Source organism: Taeniopygia guttata, chromosome 8, assembly GCF_048771995.1.
Source record: "Taeniopygia guttata chromosome 8, bTaeGut7.mat, whole genome shotgun sequence".
Classification (NCBI taxonomy): Eukaryota; Metazoa; Chordata; class Aves; order Passeriformes; family Estrildidae; genus Taeniopygia; species Taeniopygia guttata.
Genome location: NC_133033.1, coordinates 22,553,359 through 22,574,999, shown reverse-complemented (window position 1 = coordinate 22,574,999; position 21,641 = coordinate 22,553,359). Strand labels below are relative to the sequence as shown.

The following is a 21,641-nucleotide window of genomic DNA, read 5'->3' as shown; positions in this document are numbered from 1 at the left end:
TGGACAGGACAGCAGCACACATTTCCCTTCTTAGGATTACTCTTTTCTTCTAAATATTGAAATATCTTTTGCAGAAACCAGTAGCTTCCAAGAGAAGTAACCTTATCACATCTCCACCATGGGATTGGAGGAGCTGATTCAAATCTGTGATTTGGTGCAGGGACAGAGCAGGTTTGGAGAGGAAAGGCAGCACCAGCTCTGAGGAGGTGTCAGAATTGTGACTGGAGCCATCAAGAGCGTGGCATTTGTGGAGTCATCCCTGTCCACAGGTCTGCTAAATGGGAGCCATTTATCAGGCAAGTAGGCTGAAGTCTATTTTATAATCCTGCAGCAGGTCACACAGGACATCCTTTTCTTAAAGGGTTTCTTGAGACAGGAGCCCAAAGTGCATCTTTGTTCTTTGGTTGTGTTTCTTACAGCCACAGCCCGGCGTTGCTGCAGCCAGGAGTGTCACTGAAGTGACTTGCAGGGGATGTTCCCTGCTGGATCCCAGAGCAGCTGGCTTCTGCCTCGCTTGCAATAAAACCCCAAACCTCTGATGCACTGGGGAATCAAAGCCATTAACTCCTACAAACCACAGTAACTTTTTGAAGTTACCCTCCAAGATGATCAGTGAACCAGTAAAGGATTTAATGGATCAGTGAGGGGATAAGCAGAGATTTCCACTTCCATCCACAGCCTGTTGAAACAGGAGCCCTAATAGGAACTGTGTTATCAGGCCTCCATCTGCCCACCTTAAGACCTCTCAACAGCTCACAGGAAAAATTCAGGTCTCCCTGATGCTGCTTCAGAGCACTGCTTTGCTGTTGCAGCAAATGTTTGCAAGATTTCCTCAAGAATGAGAACAGGGTATATTTTCCCTCTCGTTCTTGCCAAAGCTATAATAAAATACCTTGAACAGATTCTCTTACTAGAGAATCTTGAATAGAGAATTCCAGTTTCCTGACCCCTGCCCCTTACAAAGCTAATTTCCTTCAGGGGACAAATGGGTTTGTATAGGAATTCATCATTTTCGCTTGTCACAAAAAAAAATATTTGAACACAGAAGAAAATTCAGTCTCTGAGGATTTTTGAAGAACACAATTCTTTCTGCTTGAAATCTTTATCAGATCATCTCATTAGATGGCTCAATCTACTGCAGAAAGATCTTTAAGCAGCTGCTGCACAGACTGAGGGAACTCGTCAGGATTTCCAGCACCTCCCTTGATCATGTCTCCTAATGAGTGCTTAATGATGGAAGGGGCAAGCAGAGAGCCATTCATATTCCATTTCCTCTTTGAAAAGGTTTCACCTGACCTTCCTTAAATGTCCTTCAGATTAGGTTCCTAATAACTTCTAATTAATGCTTTCCACATGCTGCTCTACATAGGAAATCTGCTGTCTTCCTCCTTTCCAATGCCCAGCAATTATTGTATTCAGCCACAACTGTGACATGACCTAACACTGGTGGTGTCTGTGAGGCCACCCCAAATTTATTTTTTTTAAGATGTGCAATACAAGTGCAAAATACGACTTTAGAAAAAATGAATTTATAAATTTGCTTTAGATGTGTAAAGTATATTTTAAATATTCTTTTTTTTATGACAGAAATGTTTTTAGCAGATTTTTGTTGGAGAGTATTAAAGGTTATTATGAATGAGTCACGCTGCAAAATCTGTAGAGATAAATCTCATGCTGTCTTTCATAATCATTGCATGTTGAGTTTAAAGAAATGAATTTTTTACATTGGCAAAGCCTTTATTATTTATCAGTAGTAATGTTGTTTATTGTACAATGATATTCATAATTTTGTGTGGATTTTACATCTAAAAGTAGGTAACTGGAAAAGCAAATTTCTTTTTCAAGATTTAAGGAAGAGATAGTTATATCTGAGTATAAAATAGGCTTTTCTCTAAAATCATTCTGTGTGAGTACAAGAGTTCCCTTATTAGCAGGCAAGTATATGATTTCATCTACTCTTTTTCTGATGACTCTTTCATTCTAAAATCCATTATATATGTGGGTAGTGGAGGGCTGAGATGTAGTGATAGCTCATTTTCCTGAGGTCCAAGCAGCAATGCCATGCAAAAGGCTTCTAAGCACAAACTGTGGCAGTAGACAAAAAAAAAAAAAAAAAAAAAAAAAAATGCAAGCAGACTTAATAAATTTGAAAGTGTGAGCTGCAAAAACGTGGCATTCATTAAATGTGAATGGAGACGGACTTGGAAGAGGAATTTTTAGCATAGTGAGAAATTTTACAGAAATTTATTCCTACAATTCAGGCATTAGGAGATTATAGACACAAGAAGCTGGTAAAGAAGCTTCTTTGATGGCTTTGTGATATTTTAAAATAAATGTTAAAAAATTACACCACTACAATTCAGAGACAGTTATAGTGAGGCAGTGGTTACCTTTTTTTGCAACATTTACAGGATGCATTACTTCACCAAAACACTAAAATTTCTCTATGGAATTACCAAGTGACCTACTACTGAGATGTTTTTCCATGTGCTAAAAATACTTGTGAATTTTTTTAGTATTTATTTTAGAACTGACTTCTCTGTTCTTATCTAAAAGCAGCATGGCTTGGAGAGTTCAGAGACCCCCAGTGCTCACACCACCATTAACAGGGATAGCTCACTGGAGCTGTAAATGTCAAACTGCTCAAATGCTTCCTTTCCTCTTACAAAATTATCAGTATTATAGCAGTGCTCCTAAGTGAGTGTGCCAGCAGTGGCACAATTGACTCCATTCCAGCAGCAAGCTGGTGTGTTCCTTGCATGACAGTAATGAACAGATGGCAGACTCTGCAACAAAGTGCTGACTTCAGGCTTTGATCAAACAACTCATTTCATCACTTGTCAATTGTTGGGATTTTTGGAATCATGATCAAGATGCTTTAGGAGCTAAGTGAAGTCATTTGAACCTTAGGCTAAGGTAACTGTGAATTACTCTCTTGTTCTATGAATTGACACGTTTTTCTGAAAGCAAGGAATTAATCTATTGGAAGTCATGATTGGAGCAGTAAGAAGGATGCCAGTGCATCCAGGCAAGAGGATATCTCTTTTTATATGTGTATGCAGAAACTCCATGACTTAAACCACAACTCTCATGTGAGCTCACACTGAAGTGATTGTCCAGGACAAGTTCTGAATGTATTTCAGACTTCCTATTCTATCCCTACAGTATAATTTATGTTTTCCCTTCCCAGAAGTACAAGTTGTGGGTTTCAGACCATTTGAACAAAATGAAAACTGTCCTGTAGCAGTGACCTGACACTCAATTTTTCCAGTGTCACCAATCTCTATGAAATTTCATGTCTTTGCAACACACGTGTCTCATTTGCATTGGATCACTTCTCTGCCTGTTCTGGGGTTAGTGATGCCTCATTCTGGAAGAAGTTGTCCAATGTCTCTTGTGCTACCTATAATAAAGTTTCCAGTTCCACAACTTCTCAGGGGATGGCTTGTTCCTCCTGCTTTTATTTCAAATGCAGCACACAGAAAACCTGTGACTGTTCTTGCCTTTGTGGCACTGTTACAGCAGTTACTTTAAGTCTGCACTGCCTGATTTACTTCATCAAGTACCTACATACAATATGCTAATTTCTAATTATCTTTTTCCTACCCATAGTGATTTGTTGGATAAGTATTAGTTGTTTAGCTGGTTTTTAGTTCTACTGTTTTTGGTTATTGTAGCTTTACATTTCATGCAGCTTTAGATAAACTGTTTTAGAGGTGAGTAGTGGTTTAATGTCTGTCCTATTAGAAAATCTAAAGAGCTGACATTCTGTGTCCAATTCCATTTTCTAGGCAGTATAAACTAAACTGGTGCACTCTCCTCAGTTCTCAAAGTCTGGGGATTAAAAATCTGTGTAATTCTGCTGGGATCCACATGCCTAGGCTCATGGGAAGAACAGATACTCTTTCTAGAAGAGGATTCTTCCTCAAATTTCATGACAGGTAAGTTATGATAACACCTTCAAATGTCAAAACATCTATTGAAGTTGTGGCAGAATTCAAACATCTTCAAAGTGATTCTGAATCTCTTTTAAATATCAGCAAAATCCATTTTTCTCTAACAGTGTTTTGGGAATGGTTCATTAAATGCCAGTGTGTATCTTTTAAGAGGATCTACCAGAAATACTATTGTGGGAATATTCACAAGATCTACTTCCTAGGCAAAAGTCCTAACAGTGGGAATGCCTTTAGGTTTGACTAGACTGGTCACTATAAACAAATTCAGTTCCAAATAATAATGAAAATTTTCACATTCTCAGTTAAAGCTGTTTATCATTTGTTGCTAAAGGAGGTCATTAGCAAAATCAAATCCCAAGCATCAGGTTAGAAAAAAAAATTATATTTGTGAGTCTGACTCACAGACAGAAAATCTGTGACCTTTGAAGTCTTCAATTACTTCCTAGAACCTGAATTTTCACCTCTGAATTTCTTTACTGAGCTTACTAAAGAACTTAGAGCAATCCCTCAGCTAAAGGTCATGGTGTTGTGTGGTGTTACCTGGGGTTTTATTATTTCCTCATAAACTATGACATTTATAAAATGTCAGCAGCTGGAGAAATCAGGGCTATATGAACATGGAGGAAGAGTAAAAAAAAAAAACTTGTTTACTTTGGCAATTCCATCATTGTGGTTCAGAGTTATGAATGTAATGAAAACAAATAATATTGTTTACAGATATTATTAATTACTGTCCTGGCTTGCCAAACGTTCATGTTGGTACACTTAGGAATTAAAATTAAGTCATATCATACTTTATTTAATAGAGTGTTTGTGTTGTTTCTGACCACAGAAAGCTCTTCCCTGCCAGAACTAACATTATTCCACTTTCTAATCCAGCCAGGGGTGACCCACACTAACTCAGATGACTCATTAGGAGAAAAGTAGATCTTCCTCATATTCAGATAATGCAGAGATTATTTTCAGATAAGAGAGAGATAGTCATAGTGACAGATCCAAATACTGGAGATAGCAGGAGGAAGTCTGTGAGATGATAAAAGGGTCAGCAGAGGGGCATGAGTGAGGAACAGCCCTGACTGCAGCAAGCCCCTTTCTCTTCTTCCTGCTGCCACAAGTTCCTCTGGTGCTCTCCCCACCCTGCTGCCCCTGCAGCCTGACTGCCCATTGCCCCCCATCCCAAATGCCAATTTGTGTTTCTGTCAGGTGAAACAAAACCCTGTGTTTGCTAATCTCCATGCACAGGCATGAGGTGATCACACACTGTGATAGCAGTGAGGTGCTGAGTGCTTGAGACCAAATCCACCAGTGTGAAGCAATGGAAAACCTCTGTCTTCATCTGTGTTTATTTATTGTTTATTTGTTTGGATTTACAGCAAGATTGAGATCAGCTCAGGTGACCAGCCTGAGGTTTTCCTACTTCAAACTGGTTAATTTACACTAGTGCTTGATTGAGCATCCTCTAACCCCTGATAAATACCTACTGAAACCAGAGGGATAAAGAAAAAAAAAATCTCTATACTTTAAAATTTTTATAATCAGTGTTTAGTCCCTGCAGTGAGTCAGGGGAAGGAACAGCAGCTTTATATCGGTACTCCTTAATTCTGGATTTTAGATAGGTGTGCTGTCTACATGCCCAGAGCGAGGCAGGCGGATAAAAGGCTTTGGTTAGAACCAGGCAGAGACCTGGGCACAGCTGAGGGGAAGCTCCTGACAGAAAGATTTACATCTCCTTGAAACTATTCATTTTGGTGTTTTTCTGTTGAAGTTGCAAGTGAAATGTGGCAGCCCCCCTGGGAGAGCAAGTACAGACCTTCCCTCGGGTGCACTTCAAGGCAGGTAGGAGGAGACACAAGCCTGGGGTATCTGATTGAAATTTTGGAGAGATTTGTAATCTGATGGAGAATCAAGAGTTTCTAGTGGCCTTTCCCAGAGGCAGAAGCTGATTAGAAATTAGGAGACAGAGTGGATAAAAGACATGGAAAGGGGGCAAAAAGGGAGCTGATAGTAGGGATGGGGAAGTAAATTGAAAAGTAGAGAAGTGAAAATAGGGGGTTACAGGTAACCTACAGGGCATTCGTGGCCACTGCCTGATAATGATTCAGCTGGCAGAGATGGAAGTCAAACCAACAACCAGGATTAGGCTTGCTCAGGCATCTGGAGTCCCGTTAGCACAGGGGCTTTTGGTGGACTGGGGGATATCTAGCCAGCTGAAAATCTAGCTCAATAGCTAGCTGAAAATCCCAAGGACTTGTGATGCATTTTCAAACAAAAATTTTGTTTAATACATAGGATTCTTTTGACACCTACAATTCAAGTAACAACTAATAATAACTAGAAAAAATTCTGACCTTAGGCTTATCCTCCTGTAGGGTTTTTGAAGACTCATTTTTTGCTTAAATTCCAAAGAATTTTTCTGATCCCATATGTTTGTTATGCAAAATGTATGTGCAGGTTCCTTATGGTCTCCCCCTCCCCCCACAAATTATCATACTGATAAACAAAACACAACAAAGCTCCTTTATAAGTTATCTATTTTCAGTTAAGATCAGACCTGTGTCTTACATACAGCAATGGAAGTGATACTTCAGTTACATTAATGCAAATAAACATCTCTGTCGACATTCTTGTTTATTTCTGGGTCTCACTATGTTCCACTATATGGAATTAAAGTGTTATTTGACATTAAATAAAAGGTGGAAAATATATTTTAACATTTTAGAGCATTTATGTTTATACTTAACTGCAGAATTTCTATTACAGTACAAATAAGAAGTGTTAATTATGTGATCACAATGGAGAAGAATGCTGACCATAACAAGAGGAAGGAGCATGAGTAAGTAATACTGCAAACAGGGCTGGGAAGGGATGGGATCTATTTCAGAAAATATCACAGATACATTTGTTCACATCCAGACTTGTTCTCTTGACTCCTCTTATTGTCAGTGATGAAAAACATGGCAGAGATTTACTCTTTTTTCTGAAACTGGGATCTAAACTAAGATGCTCTTTGTCTTTTTAAAATATGTTCATTATTCTATTTGCCAGCTAAAATTGATAACTCGCACTGAGAAGCTGATCCAGGTGTGTGGTTCCTGAAAAGGCAGATGAACCAGAATAAAACAGTCAGTTATCTGTTGGCAGTGAAAGGCAGCTAAACATCCTCCATGAAACATGGGCTTCATTTTCTGCACTCTTTGCTAATTCCACAGATTTGTGGCTGCAATTTGGTGCCCCTTAAATTGCATTTTATGGCTTTCATCACTTTGTTGTTTTTTGGTTATTTTTTTTTGGGAAGTGAGATTCTGATCTCATTATCAGTGTAAAATCCTTGGAGTTAGGGTTGCACAAGTAAGGAAATGGGGTGTGAGCAGTGATTATTGGCTTTGAACAATTGGTTTGATTATAGGGTTATGCTCTCTCTGCTGTCATTGTAATGAGGTATTGAGATAACCATGGATTTTGCTAAGATACTGATGAGGATAGAGTAGTTTTGCACCTTTTCCCAAATATATCTATTTTTTCCTTGCTTATTGCAGTGGGTTGACTGGTATTTTTGACCACTCTCCCATGGTTTCTGCTAAGTGCACTAGTTCTTTTATTCATTCCAGCATTCTCACTTGTTATCCTTGAACTGGTAAGGCAACTTCACCTGCAGAGGAAGCAGGTCCTGGAGAGATAATGTGGCTTTTGAAAGGAGAGTTGATTGTCAGCCATTTCTTTACATAAGTAGATGTGTACAGGAGAGGAAATAGCTCATCATTTTCAATGCAATAGCAAAGTTCAGAAGTGTTTGAAATAGAAAAAGTATAATCATTAAACATGATGGAAATATTTCAATATTTATTGCTAATATCTATCATCACACTCAGCCCTTTTTATTCATCTGGTTGCACTATTCTTGAATTTGCAGTTTACAGATCCTCTTTACTTAGGGTCCCAAGTCACATGTAACCTACATGATCAGTTCTGATTTTGTGTTGTGTAATTGACAGCATTCACCATACAGTGCTGGTTTTGCTCTCTGCTTCGGAACTTTTAAAACTGGAAAATAATATAATATTCAGCAGTTCATGATACTTTGAAGAGACAGTTTATATCACCAGGTTTAAAGATTCATGACTTGATTCTATAAATCACATTAAAAAGATTGGTTCACCAAGTCAGCCCTTGTCAAATGTTCTTTGAACTGAGAGAAAAGGGTTAGAAAAATAAAACCTTCATGGCCTCACAAAGAAAAAAATGAATTAATATCAGTTCTGTGCCTCCAGCTGTACTGTCCCTTCATACCCAGGAAGTTGTACAGCTGCCTCTGTCAGCACTTTTCCATCTGCGTCCCATTCTTGCTCACACTGCTTCACCTGTGAGCTGAATACTCATGAGCACAGTGTTACAGGACTACTCTGCTGCAAAGGCAGAAACTTTTTCAAATCTGTTTGTCCAGCTTCTTATAAATATTCAAATATTTATTATACCTTTTTTCAAACTTTGTCAAATTTCACTTAAATAATTCACTCTTTCTTTGATTCATCTAAATGCTGCTGGAGTTTGCTAAGATAGAGAAAATCATCCCAGATAAATGCAATGTCAGAGAACAACCAGGAAATGACAAAAAAATTAGACTGAAGTCAAAAGTTCTGGAGCATAGACTATGTTGTGGGCACAGCCCTTTTCTCAAGACAAGAAACACATCCTATAAAGTATGAATAATATGAAAGTCGGGATAATAACAATCATCTTCCCATGAAAGAAGAATCAAGTACCACTTGACTGAATCCAAAAGATGGTGCAACTAAGAAGATGAAGCAGAGTTTGTATAAGCTAAATCTCCATAGAGCTAGAAGATCTAGCTAAGATGCAGCTTTATAATGAAAGTGGGACTTTGGAAAAGGAAGTAATAGTAGGCAGCCAGCTGAACACTTTCAGTCAGACTGACTTTCTCTCAAACATCAAAACTTGGTATGATTAAAGAAAATGACAGCTGAAGTTTGTTTTGCAGAACAATGTGCAAAAGAGGACATGTATAAAGTTTTCTGAATTAATTCCTACTGTGCTGTTTGAAACCTTTTACACAGCCCTGGACTTCCCTCTGCCCTCTCCAAAGGTAAATTCGGAATATAATTTTCATTAATGAAAGACACAACCCCACATATACCTGTTTGTCTCTCTTCCAGGATGGTACTTGAATCATGATGTCTGCCTTGCAGCTACAAAATCCTGTTAGCATGGGCTCAGAAGAGATGCAGAGGAGATCAGCCCAGGTCAAGGTAGTCATGGACTTGAATTCTCTTTCTCTCCCCTCTCCTGCCTCATCACTCCTTGTGGCTTACCCAAAACCTGTGTTGCTGTTCTTTGGGCATAACCAACGTGACAACAGCCTTGGATATAAAACACTGATTTCAGCCTCCTTTTGGCTGCTTTATCAATTATTAATTATTATGTTACTCATATTATGTCAATGCTGTTACATCAGTCATTGGTATTATTATATAAATTATTTCAAACATGTATTTTTTCTTTTCCAAACTTGAGCAAAAGAGACAAATCTAGTCTTCTTTAAGAAAATGGAGTCCCTCTTGACATCATTCCTTATCTGTAATCCCCTGCTAACCCCCAGCACACTTAAGCCTATACAGAACAAATAACAGCATAACAATGACCACTGTCCCCACAGCAAGGGAAAAATAAACAGCAGCAGCAAAACCTCAAACCCAGCAACCTACTGTGAATTCAAGTGCAATTGTTTCAGAACATATGATCCCTCTGTCCTTAGGTGTTCAGAGAGGGATGCCTTTGATATATAGCACTGATAAGAGGCTTATTCCATTAAGCTACAATGATTCTCACTTTCATGCATCATTTGACAGAGAAAATGAGAATTTGCAGAAATAATAGCTAATGTAAAGTATATCATGTCGCAGTGCAGTTAGACAGGTAGGAAATAAAGTTTATATATTATTTCATAGAGTGGTTTGCACAGTTTATTGTATGTTCACAGAAGAGATCCTTTAGGGTTGCTTTTGTTCCATACCAAATTTAAAACTGCTAAGAACATTGGATTTGGATCAGGATGTGTCCTCTTAAGAGAGGGTAGGGTTTCAGTTTCACATAAATATTCTTACAGAAGTCATAAAGGTTAAATTAAAACTGGATGAAGAAGAGGAAAGCTGGAAACAGAAGCATGAGGAAAAGAAAATGGTAGTTGACTTAAATAACAGCTTCACATAGTTCCACAGGCTACCTTATATCTTCAGACACACACAGGCACCACCTTAAAGCTGAAACAATGCTTCTGTGACATTTTCTTAGGGCTATTTTAAAAGCTTCTCAAACTAGTTCTCACCCTGCTTGCTGAAGTTCACACTGAAAAGGGATTTCTTCTCCATGCATTTCTACTTATGGGAGGATGGCATTGTAAATATCAAGAAAGTGCATTTTAATTAATGCCTTTGATCCCAATAACAGATTGGCAATGGTTAAATCATTTGTTGCACAGTGAGTTGTGAAAGTCACTTGCAGTGGCAAAATACATCACAGCCTATTAAAATGTCAAAGATTTTTGGACATATCATAAGCTCTAAGGTGGGGGATATTTTCTTCCTGCTGCACTTTAGTGCATCCATAACTTGATGGCCCTTGTGAGCAATAATGTGAATTGTCTAGCAGAAGAACCATTTACTATTATTTACAAAACTGTTTCTACAAGGAAATAAAGTGACAATGGCAGCTCCTATAGGGAAGGAAATCATAAGCATGATTTTAAATTGTGGTATTTGTATAGCTGTGCATAAGAAATTAGGGGGGTGCTGTTAGGAATTTGATTATTTCCCACACTTCAGGAGCAAGATATAAAAGAAAGGAGGGACAAAAGATGCATTCTGTCATACCATGCTCGTAGAAGAAGGAAATTTGGCTTAAGGAAATTTAGTTTTTCATGAACATGTCTCAAGTATTTTTACTAATGCTGAGAGTTTCCTGGAAAATTTTCCTAGACTCAGAATGTATCAACTGTATTAATAAACAATCAAAATATTTTAAATTTATTTGAAAATTGATGGTTTTCCCCTCTGCAGCCCTTAAATAGAAGATATAAAGAAAAAAACAACAGTAGGAGCGTGTGTGTATTGGTTCAGTAAGTGAAGCAATATCCTGGGATGAGTGAAATCCAGGTTCATTTCACTGGTCAGTGTGGTTTGAAGGGAAAAGTTATTTTCTAAGACCATGGAAATAGCACCAAAACAGGTGAATTAAGGGACTCTGCTACATGCACAGGCAAAGTAAACAGCCAGCTTGTAAAAAGGACGTGATTTTTTCATCAATATTTAGTTAGAAGCTCCCAATTGCTTCTTATTTTGGCCATAGGTAAAGCAATAGAATGCTTTATTACTTCTGTAAGATTTTCTTTGCCTCAATCCTAATCATAAAGAACAAGCAAGTTTATATTAAAATATTGTCAGCTTTTCCAAAGGTCTTGCTCCTTTTTTAATAATGACCTGCTTATCTCTAAATTTAGCACACGTTAGTGTTATTACAGCTCTCAATGCTCTGTTCCCCTCCCTAGTGCCACACTGTTGCATTTCAGATAGTCATGCAAAGGCTGAAAATACCTCAGTGCCTTCACAGTAAGGAGGAAACCTGTGAGTGGTCACGGAGTTCCAGAGTTGGCGCCTTTGCTTTTTAGATTACTTGATCCTCTGAGGACAGCAGGGAGCAGTTGCTCTTTCTTCCTTTGGAAACTTTGATTGTGAGAGAAATACCCAACCAAGTGCTAGTTCTAAGAACTGGGAAAGTCTGTGCAGCACCACTAATTTTGCTTTCTACTGCTGAGTGTAGCTTCCCTTTTCCTGCTACTTCCATGTTATGACAAATAACTCCTACATTTCAAAACGATGGTTCTTGTTAAATATGGCAGTGATCTGCAGTACAAAACTGATTTACAGACCATGTAAACAAAATATAGGAACTCAAGATGTGGTAGAAAATGGAAGAACATTAGAACTCAGTGAAAAAAAATATGCATGTCTAAATAATTCTTTCTGTACTTGCCTTGAGGCAATTTTTAACTACATTTTTTTTTCAGCTACTACATTATTTGGTGTAGCAGAAACCACTAAGAGAAATAGGGAGAGCATAACTGAAGAATAATGCAAGTCATCAAAAAAGTCATAGGTTTTTACCACTCAGTATACTAATTTTAGAACACTGCAGACATCATCGCTTTCCTAGGTCAGCCATATGCTTCAAATATGCTGTAATAAATTTTTCATAACTTCCAATTCTGTTGCTCACATAACTTTCTAGTAGCCATCATAATCTTGTCTTTAAAACATAGCAGTATAATCCAGAACTGTGATGGAAATGTTCTGAGTCTTTGACAAGGAAGTAACAGTTTAACTTCTTGTTTGAAAGCTAATATTTTTAATGTCTGATCTGATCTTTTTTTACAGTGTTTGAGAAAACTGTAAATTAAAACCTCTCCATTGCTCACAAATGATGTGAGCTAACTATGCTTGTATAAACAAGTCCACACAACTCCTGTGATGTGAACTCCAATCCAGTCAAGATGATCCCACAAAACTGTGTTAGGAACCTACTCCACTGTAAACACCGTCACATAAGGAAAAGGGTACCTTATTCTTCATTTCAGAATCCAGTCTGAGAGGTGATCAAAGAACTGAAAAGTCCTGATAAAGGTTCACTCTATGCCTGTCTCTCCTTAATGACCAGGAAAGTACACTGTCTTCAAGCTTTGTAGAAGGGATTTTGAAAATTGAGTTTTCTAACTCAGGAACTCTGTCCACGGGAAGTGAAACTTCTTTTGAACCAAAAATACCCATGAAATCATTTCAGTGCAATCAGCTCAGTCATCACAACCATTGTTTAATATGGAAGACACATGCATTTTTTTTCTTGGCATGGTTTATGCATAAATTCATTCTGAACTGATGAAGTTTATTGGTAAATACTCCACATGTACTTTCTTGTTCTGCTTTTGATGTTTAAAGTATTCAAAAGTATGTACTGTAAAGACTGCACGATACATTTGAAGACCACAAGGCCACTTTTTTAAAGCCTGCTGACATAAAAGTAATGTTTGTTTAGGTACCAGACTAAAATGATATTTTAGGCTGGGTTTTTTTTTTTTTTTCCTACAGGAATATAAAAAACATCTCTTTTTTTATTACTGTGGAGTATTTTCAGAGGAATCTATTGTAGGAAATAATGATTTGGCTGTTGTGGACAATAAGAAGGCCAACTCAGATGCTGTAAACCACACAGTCTTCCAATAAAACCTGAATTGGTACTACCAGCTGGTTTTATGGAGACTGATAACATGGATTTTATCACTACTCTGTAGCGTGAGCTGGGTATTGGCCAGTGACAAAAGTGAATAGCCTCATAATCCTACTGTTATCAGTGATGTTACAGCACCATCTACAGGGCCAGCTAAGACTAAGGTACGATAAAGGAATACCAGTTACACCCACAGAATAATTACTAGTTCCTCTTTGAACTATACATACAAATCTTTAAACTAGTTATGTATAACCAAAGTACAGCTTGTAGAGCATTTCTTCCCAGTGAAAACTCTTCTGTCTACTGTGTAACCTGAACATTTGTGTGAGGGCCAGAAAAGCGAATCCTGTTTATAGTCATCCATCAGTTCAGTATGATTAATAGAACCATTTCAATGCATGCTTATTTTTAGCCTTGTGGAGGATTTAAGACATAGTACTAAACCTTATTTCCCCTTGTAATGCAAAGTCATAATATGAGAAAAATCTTCCTTCCCAGAATTTCTTTAAAAAACCAGCTCAGAAGGTATTTTGGGGTTAAGAATACTTGTAAGAAGTTCCTGTTTTGAAGTACCTTTTGCATGCCAAAATTTTGCCCTTTAATAGCCCATTTTGCTGAAACCTGTCCAAACAAGACAGTGCAACTGCCTGACAGTGGCAAATATATGACAATTTGCTAAATACCTCCTAAATTAATCCTTCTTGACTGTCAGGACTGAGAGTAAATCCCCGGGGATCCGGCAGAAAGGTGAAGGGTTTGTCAGGAAGAGTATATTTTAGATATTCTCACTCAGGAAAGTAAAGGCATTTTTAAATTTTATTTAACCCTGCTCTTTGCATCTTCTCATTTTAGAAATGAAACATGATGATGTGGTTTTGAAACAATTATGCCAGAGGACCAGACACCTTTGCATCTGGATTTGCAGATGTCTTTGGCCAAGTCAGATGATGAGAGGTAAGTAGATCACTATGCTGGTATTTCTTTGAAATTGTCTAAAAATTAGGATTTTATCTTTGTGGAATCCACGGCATAATTTCTGCAGTAAGATATAATTCTTTGCATATTTTTCATTACAAGCCCTGAATGAAGATGATTTCTTCCCTCATTTATGGCAGCTTACCTTTAATGTTTAGAAAAGAACCACAAACCTAAAAATATGGATGGTAAAACCAGCGCCTGGATCAGGTAGCTCTCAACAACCCTAGGAGCTCCAGTGGTCAGTATCAGCTTGTGTCTCCTTGAAATACAGTGTAGCTTTAGATAGTGAAATTATTTACCAAATTCAACAGCACATGGACTGGAATTCAGATGTATAGAGGTACAACTGAAAGTCTCAACTAATCTCCAGTTTATCCTCACAGCACCCAAAAACCCATTGGTGCCTGTATTTTCACTGGGGGGATTCTCAGGGTCTCTGTGAAGTGCTCTGCACATGTTCACAGCAGCAACTGTGTGGGAAAGGCTGCCAGCTTCTCCCCATCTGCCCTGGGCTCACCTCTGAGTCAGAACAGACAAATGAGGCAACATTTTGACTTCATCTTCAGGAGATCTGAGGAGCATTCATTGCCACACCTGATGTGTAAGAGTGACATGATGAAGGCAGCACTCTATCCAGGAGAGGAGAGAGCTGCTTCAGGGCCTTTCCCAGCCCAGGGGGTTCTGGTTTTCCTGGTCCTGTGTTCTGCCATCCCGTGGTGAGTCCCTGCACTGAGGAACATGAGACACACACGGTTCCAGGGGTGCAGGAATGTTCCCAGTCCCTGCAGTGAACGACGCCCCTGAATTACTGCCAGCAGCAGATGAACAGAAACACTCAGGACTTCCCATGTGCATATCCCCCTGTGCAGACAAAACCAGGAGCTCATGTGCTAGCAAATAATGAAGCTTTATAAATGTCATTTTTAGCTGAATTACAGAAGTTCATGATTAACCAAGAGATGAGGCAAGAAAGACTTCAGCATCCTGCAGCTTTTATAGCGCTCCACATAAGGCATTAGGAGACACTAATCCTGCAGACAAGTTGTTTATGAACTACCCACATATCCATAATTAAATTTATGTTAATTGTTCTTGTAACTGATCGAAGTAACTCCTTATTGTCAGAACTTTTAATTATAACATATAAACAAGCTAAACATCTCTAATACAAATAGCTATTCTAATTTATTCCAATTCCAATAAAAACCTAGCCAAGTACTAAAGCTAGTAAAGAAAAGTGATGCAGTTCTGGTTCTTGTGCCCACAATAAATTTAGTTAAGAATCCAGATTCTTAACTGCAGCAAACAAATATTGAATCTCAAGTTTCCAACCTCTGTCTAAGCTATCTTTTCTTTCTAAAACTACCTTTCTTTCTTTCTAAAACTGATGTGTTAAAATAGAAACTCTCTCCTTGCTGATTCCAGATCTTAAACTGAATTTTTCACACTGCCCTATCAACATGTTAATTATAGTTAATTGTAGTAAAATGCAGATACTTAAGGTGGCTATGTGTAGTGAAGGTAGTACCCTTGCTAAGACTTATTTTTTCTGATAAAGTGGTGTGTCTAAATTCCTAAATAAATCTGGACAGAAGGCTCTGAATGAGGTATAATTTTCAAATAAAATTCTAGAGCCAGTTCCATATATGCAGTAACCCCCGACTTTGTCAGGGTTTTAATCCTCATAAACTGTGGGAATCCTCATAAACTGTTTGGCTTATCTGTTGAAGATCCATGGGATGAAAACCTAACCATGGGGGAACATGTTTTGGGTCAAACAAAGAAATGGGACAAAGGCTGGTACCCAATGCCATGGGTTTGGTGTGCTGACATTGTGTGTTCACTCACTGCCTGAGCCTAAAGTAGCTAAAATGAAACATTGCTCTATTTGTACACAGCGTCCTTTTGGCCATGATCACAAGATGGCATCATTACAAAACCCTTCCCATCAAAAACCCCACACTTCTATGTGTAGGAAAGTTGCCTTTGCTTAGATGTAGAAGAGAATTTAGAATTTATCTTAGAATACAAGCACCTCTTTCTGCCTCTAAATTATTACATGCAAATCATTTAATTAAACTATTAAATTGCTACATGATTATTTAAATTATTCTGAATATCTTTTAAGAGTCAAATATCTTCACTGATGTAGTATACAGATAAGAAAATATTCAACAAGGTGGTCAGAGCTCTCTCTGCAGTGATAATGGCTGACCTACCAATCACACAGCTTTCTAAAGCCAAACTCGAGAAAGGAGCTAAAGTGATTGTAATGGAAGGTACAACAGTTCCAAAATCTAACCTAAGAGCAGTGTAAGCTCACTCAGGATGCTTATTGCTTTGCCAGAAATAAGGGGATCAACATTAACTGTGCTGAGTTTTGGACAAGTGTGTCTCAGCATGGAGCAGGTCAAGAGCTCTACCTGTTACTGACACAGCAGGTCATGTAGATCAACATCTAATAGTTAAAAAAAAAAGTCTCTCAAAGTGTACAAACAGGCACAAAGCCTGGAGGAGACATAAAGTAATCCTTCTAGTCTCCTTCCATTCTCCTCCCCTCAGTCTTCACCTGAGGTAAAGAGTCCCCTTTGTCCTTTCAGGGAGATAAGCATCCACTGGAGAGAACCGAGGAGGAGGAATGAGAGTGGTTGGAAGTTCAGCAAACAACAGTGTTAAGTCTGAGAAGGGACAAGGGTAAAGTTATCACAGAGAAAACTGTGCTTCAAGAGGTAATAAATTCAAGTTGCAAGGAATATCAGTCTGGATTCAGGAAATCGAGTAATGAGGCATTACATTAAATAGATTATTTGGAAGGTTATAGGGCTTAAATTACTTAAATACAGATTAGAAAGGTACATGCAGACATTAGTCAGAAATGACATGGTTAAAACTGATACCGTTTTGGGTTGACTTCTGGTCTAAAAACCATGCTAAGGTATCTATTTAGTTCTCTATAGACATCTGTAGACTGTCCAACGGTTCAAAAAACTTTCATTCTCAACCTCACACTTTTTTTTATCTAGATGAACACTTATATTCTGTATATACATCTGCCAAAGAACCTAAAAACTGTGAAGGACGTCTTCCCTCAGAATTACTGGCTTACAATTCTCAGCATCTTTACTGGTAAAAAAGTGTTGTTCTAGTGCCACTAGAATGGCATTTTCTAAGGGAGACTGGTCACCTGGCACCTTTCATAACTTCCCTTGTGAACCCCTAGATACAAACCAAAACAAACACAAACCCAGATAAATGGGTAACAAATTGCTGTAGCATTATTAGATAATTCTCTGCACTATGCTCCCAAGCACACAGATACTGTGTGATCAGGTCAGTCAACAGGATAGGGGCTGGAGCTCTGTTCTAGCTCTTTAAAGCTGGAACAGCAAATTGTGTAGTGAATTACCTCCTGTTACTCAATTATTTTAGTTTTCCACAATGCTGTGGCCCAATACCTGCTAGTTATCTGTCTGTATTTGTGCAGTAAATAGCTATTCTGTTTTGAGTATGCTTTAATGGCCCTGAAATAGAAGTACAGAGAAATGTAGGTGTGGGATGATAACTGAGGAGAAGTGTGACCAATAGCTAATTACTTACTGCTATGAGAATAGCTGCACTGTTGGCAGCTGCATAAAGCTGGATTCAGTCATAGTCATTTAGTCAAACAACACAAGGAGGAATTACCCAAGGTCAACAAAGCAAATGTAATAAAATCAGGCTTTACATGCAACTGAACCAAGAAAGAAAAAGGAAAGTGTTGTCTTGCAAAACCCATGGAAAATGGCACTCCTGGGTCCTTGGGTAGCAAAGGCACTGCCACCAATATCAGGATGCTTCTGGTGGAGACTGTGGGGCACTGGCAGTTTGCCACAAACTCCTCTCCCTGTCCATCTCCTCGAGTAAAGTTGGTGCCATAGGACCAACTCATAGGACCCCCCAGAGGGGCATTAAAGAAGGTGAATGTGACATGAAAGAAGAGAGGGAGATAGCAGGGGCTGCGTGTAGAACTATTTTCCCTTCTTCACTCCCCACTTTGCTGATAACAAATTAAACTAATAGCTGTCTTCTGACAGGACACTTTTGTTAGACTGACAAGAAATTCTTGGCTTCTCACAGACAGTGTGCTCCCTTTTTGTCCCATGACAAGTTTTATTGCACTTCCATAAAAGCAGACAGGGAAATTTACTGTTTATATGTGATTAATTATATGGCAGCCATATTTCTGTATGTACTTTAAGAAAAAAATTATATAGCAGATAACTAGAGACAAGCAAATTCTAGGATAGCTGTTGCTGTTCACTTCCCTTTGGAGACTATTTTTAAATCCAAAGTGCACTTATGTAAAAAAAAAAAAAAAAAAAAAGAACCTAAAATAAGTCTTCAATTTTTCACATATTTGGTTTTTTTTAGAAAAAAAAATTATTAATATTCCAGTGGGGGAAAAAAAAGAGTGCTTTTCTTGTGTAGAATTAGTATTTTGATTAGATTAGTTCAGTCTAGGCATAATTTAAATCAGAAAAGGACATATACAAAGATTTCACACTACACTAGCAGATAAATACTTTATACATTTCTTAAATTAATTCCATATGCTCCTTAAATATGTGCAATTGTTATTAATCTACTTCTTCAGTGCTTTATGCAAAGTGCTTGATTCTCTTCACAGTTAATTAAGCCCTTTGCTGTTCAAATTGCTGTAATCATTGTAACAGGCAGTGGTTTTAAGGATCACTGACCATCTCTTTTACTCCTAAAAATCTTATTTTATATTTTGAAAAACTGAATGTAGATCTTTCCAACAATACATACCAAGATAATTTGATTTCCTCACTCTTCTCTCCAGCACCAATCCTTGTCACACCTCAGCAGCACATGTTTAGAAGAGTTCCTATGTGTAACCACACAAGGCTTGCCTGGCTTCTCTGGGAAGCCAAATGGTGCAGGTAAGAGGGAGCACAAGCAGCTCTCTGCTCCTTGGGTGGTTTCAAGACAGCTTTTTTTCACCCATAACCCAATAGCAAACTCGTACAGACAGAAACTGCAACATCTCTGCTTCTCTTTCCAACCACGGAGAGCAAGTGTCACTGCCATGCCCAAGTTCATCCTCCAAATACTGTGGTACGTGGGACTGAAATTCAACAGAGGTTCACCAAAGAGGGGTGGAGCAGTTACAGGTTCATCTCACAGACTCCAGGGCTGTCCCTGGGAGCCCCTAGAGAGCCCACAGGAGGTGGGGCAGGGACTTCAGAGCCCTGTCCTGTCCTGTCGGAGCTCCTCTGCAGCAGACACTGCCTTCAGCCCCGGTGGGGGCACCTCCTGCTCTTCCCCCACTCCCCAGCTCAGCCTTTTATGAACATTTCATCAGTCTGCCTAAAAGCTGGCTTAACTGAGCCAAGGCTAAGTAGCAGAGGTGCTGGGATCTGCTTGCCAGCTGGCAGTTTGGGATGAAATCAGCCCTACCTTGTGCTTTCTGGCAGCCTTCAAACACACCTAGCATTTCCTCAAAAGATTACTTAGAAATTTGTCATTTGTGGGAGCACCTTCAATGGTCTGCACTTCAAAACTCATTACTTCAAGAATTTGGGAAAATATCAAAGCATTGCTACGATATGAGGGGTTAGTTTTCTTAGTTTTATGTCCTCCCAAAATCTATGATGGGATAGGGTGGAATTAGTACATTGTAAGGTAGATTTTCATTCAAGAGCTCTCAAAGCTGTCTTTTCTAATAAATAAGTAAAAGATAACATAAACAGGAGTGTCAAGAAACAGTACTGTATTGATTTTACCTTTTTTCTTAATTCCTTTCCTGCTTTTCTCTACTCCTTTTCAGTCATATTCCTTTTTTATTATTTATTAATGCCTAATTGGCAGGGGGAAGTTTAGCAGATATGAAGTAATTTTAAAATCTGAATGTAGTTAAATGTGTGCATCTGAATAATCAGTGTATCCCAAGGCAACCTAATATACACTGCATTTTGCTACACAATTGAGTTTAGAAAAATAATTTCCATAATTACAATTGTTTTGGTTTAATAGTATGGGTAATTATTGTGGGTAAGCATTTATTTCTATATTGTTCTTTTTGCTGTAAAAAAGTTTAATAGGAGTATCGTATTTTGAGAATTTCTTGGCGTTTTAAAAATTCATAACCAAGACAAACTATAACTATTTTTGAAGACACAGGTACTCTTTAGCAGCATGAATTTTCTACTTATCTTGTAATCACTCAATAAAATTGAAACAATAAATGTTTTAACTGCCTCTTAGCGAAGTCTTCTTCAAAGTTTCTGTTCTTTCCACAGTGGAACTAGGATTTCAGCTAACGGAATTGCGCTGTCAAAACCAACAGAAGTCAAACACTTTGACAAAATATTTTTAGCTTCATCAAGAAAACTGCAGTATAGAAGTACACTTAGAACACTGAAAATTACCTTCTGCTCTTTTAATTTCATGTGCTGAAATTCATATATTTCAAATAACAGTAAAACAGTTAATTGCTACAGAAATGCCTCTTGACTTCCGATGTCATAGTGACCATGTTCTTTCTTACATTACTTTGTTTTTTGGGTCCTGGATGTTTAATATGTTATGATACCAAAATATACAGTTTCTAAAGAGCTAAAAACATAAGAAGGAAGATTGTTAGAACTAAGCTATTACTTGCTGTGTTCTTAATGTTTTATAGGTGTGTGGTACATGTGAGCTGCATGAAACTACTGACCAGTTTATCACAGAATATACTAATGCCCTATTTCTCCCAACCTCCAGCAGCTTGGACATGCCTTGCAGGTACTGTGGCCCTTGGAGAGCTCTCACTGGAGCAGATTTGTTTGAACAAGAGGAGGAATAGGGAGGGTCCTTAATCCCCAACCCCCTTCTGCTGCTTAATGGGTAGGAAAAGGAGTTTCAGCCCAGGAAAAGATGGGGAGGAGCTATTGGGTTTTATTTTGCTTTCTATTTCTCACTATCCAAATGTATTTTAAATAGGAATACATTTAAATTAATCTTGGCCAGCTTTGTTCTGTCCTAGATGGTATTCAGTAGGTGATCTTCCTGTCCTTTACCTTGGCCCATGAACTCTTTCATCCTATTTTCTCCCCTTGTCCTCCTGAGGAGAGGGGACGTGGGGTGAGCATGTGAGTGACTGACTGGATGCTGGCCACAGGTTATTATTTACATTTAGATTATACAGTATCTATTTTATCCAGATTAAATTAAAAATTAAATTAAAACTATTAAATCCAGTCTCTTTTTATAGCCTATCTCTTCATTGCTACAAGTGACAGAGTATTTTTAACTTATCAAGTAGAAAAGAAGAATGTCCTGCTGCATCTTCCTTTTTGTTATTACACAGTTCCTCTGGAAAAGACTTAAAACAGAAAGTCAAGGACCTGTGAGCTTCTCCTCAGATTC

General features: G+C 38.2%; 1 long non-coding RNA gene across 3 annotated transcripts in view; it reads left to right on the top strand.

Moving 5' to 3' along the window:
- LOC115496249 (uncharacterized) overlaps positions 1 to 21,407 on the top strand; it is a 37,392-nt gene extending 15,985 nt beyond the window's left edge. For all 3 annotated transcript variants that reach the window (XR_012057090.1, XR_005981260.2, XR_012057089.1), the window contains 5 exons: positions 3,792 to 3,941; positions 6,717 to 6,789; positions 9,128 to 9,220; positions 14,103 to 14,204; positions 20,914 to 21,407. This is a non-coding gene — a long non-coding RNA (uncharacterized lncRNA). The remainder of the gene's footprint in view (positions 1 to 3,791; positions 3,942 to 6,716; positions 6,790 to 9,127; positions 9,221 to 14,102; positions 14,205 to 20,913) is intronic.
- The last annotated feature ends 234 nt before the right edge of the window (positions 21,408 to 21,641 follow it).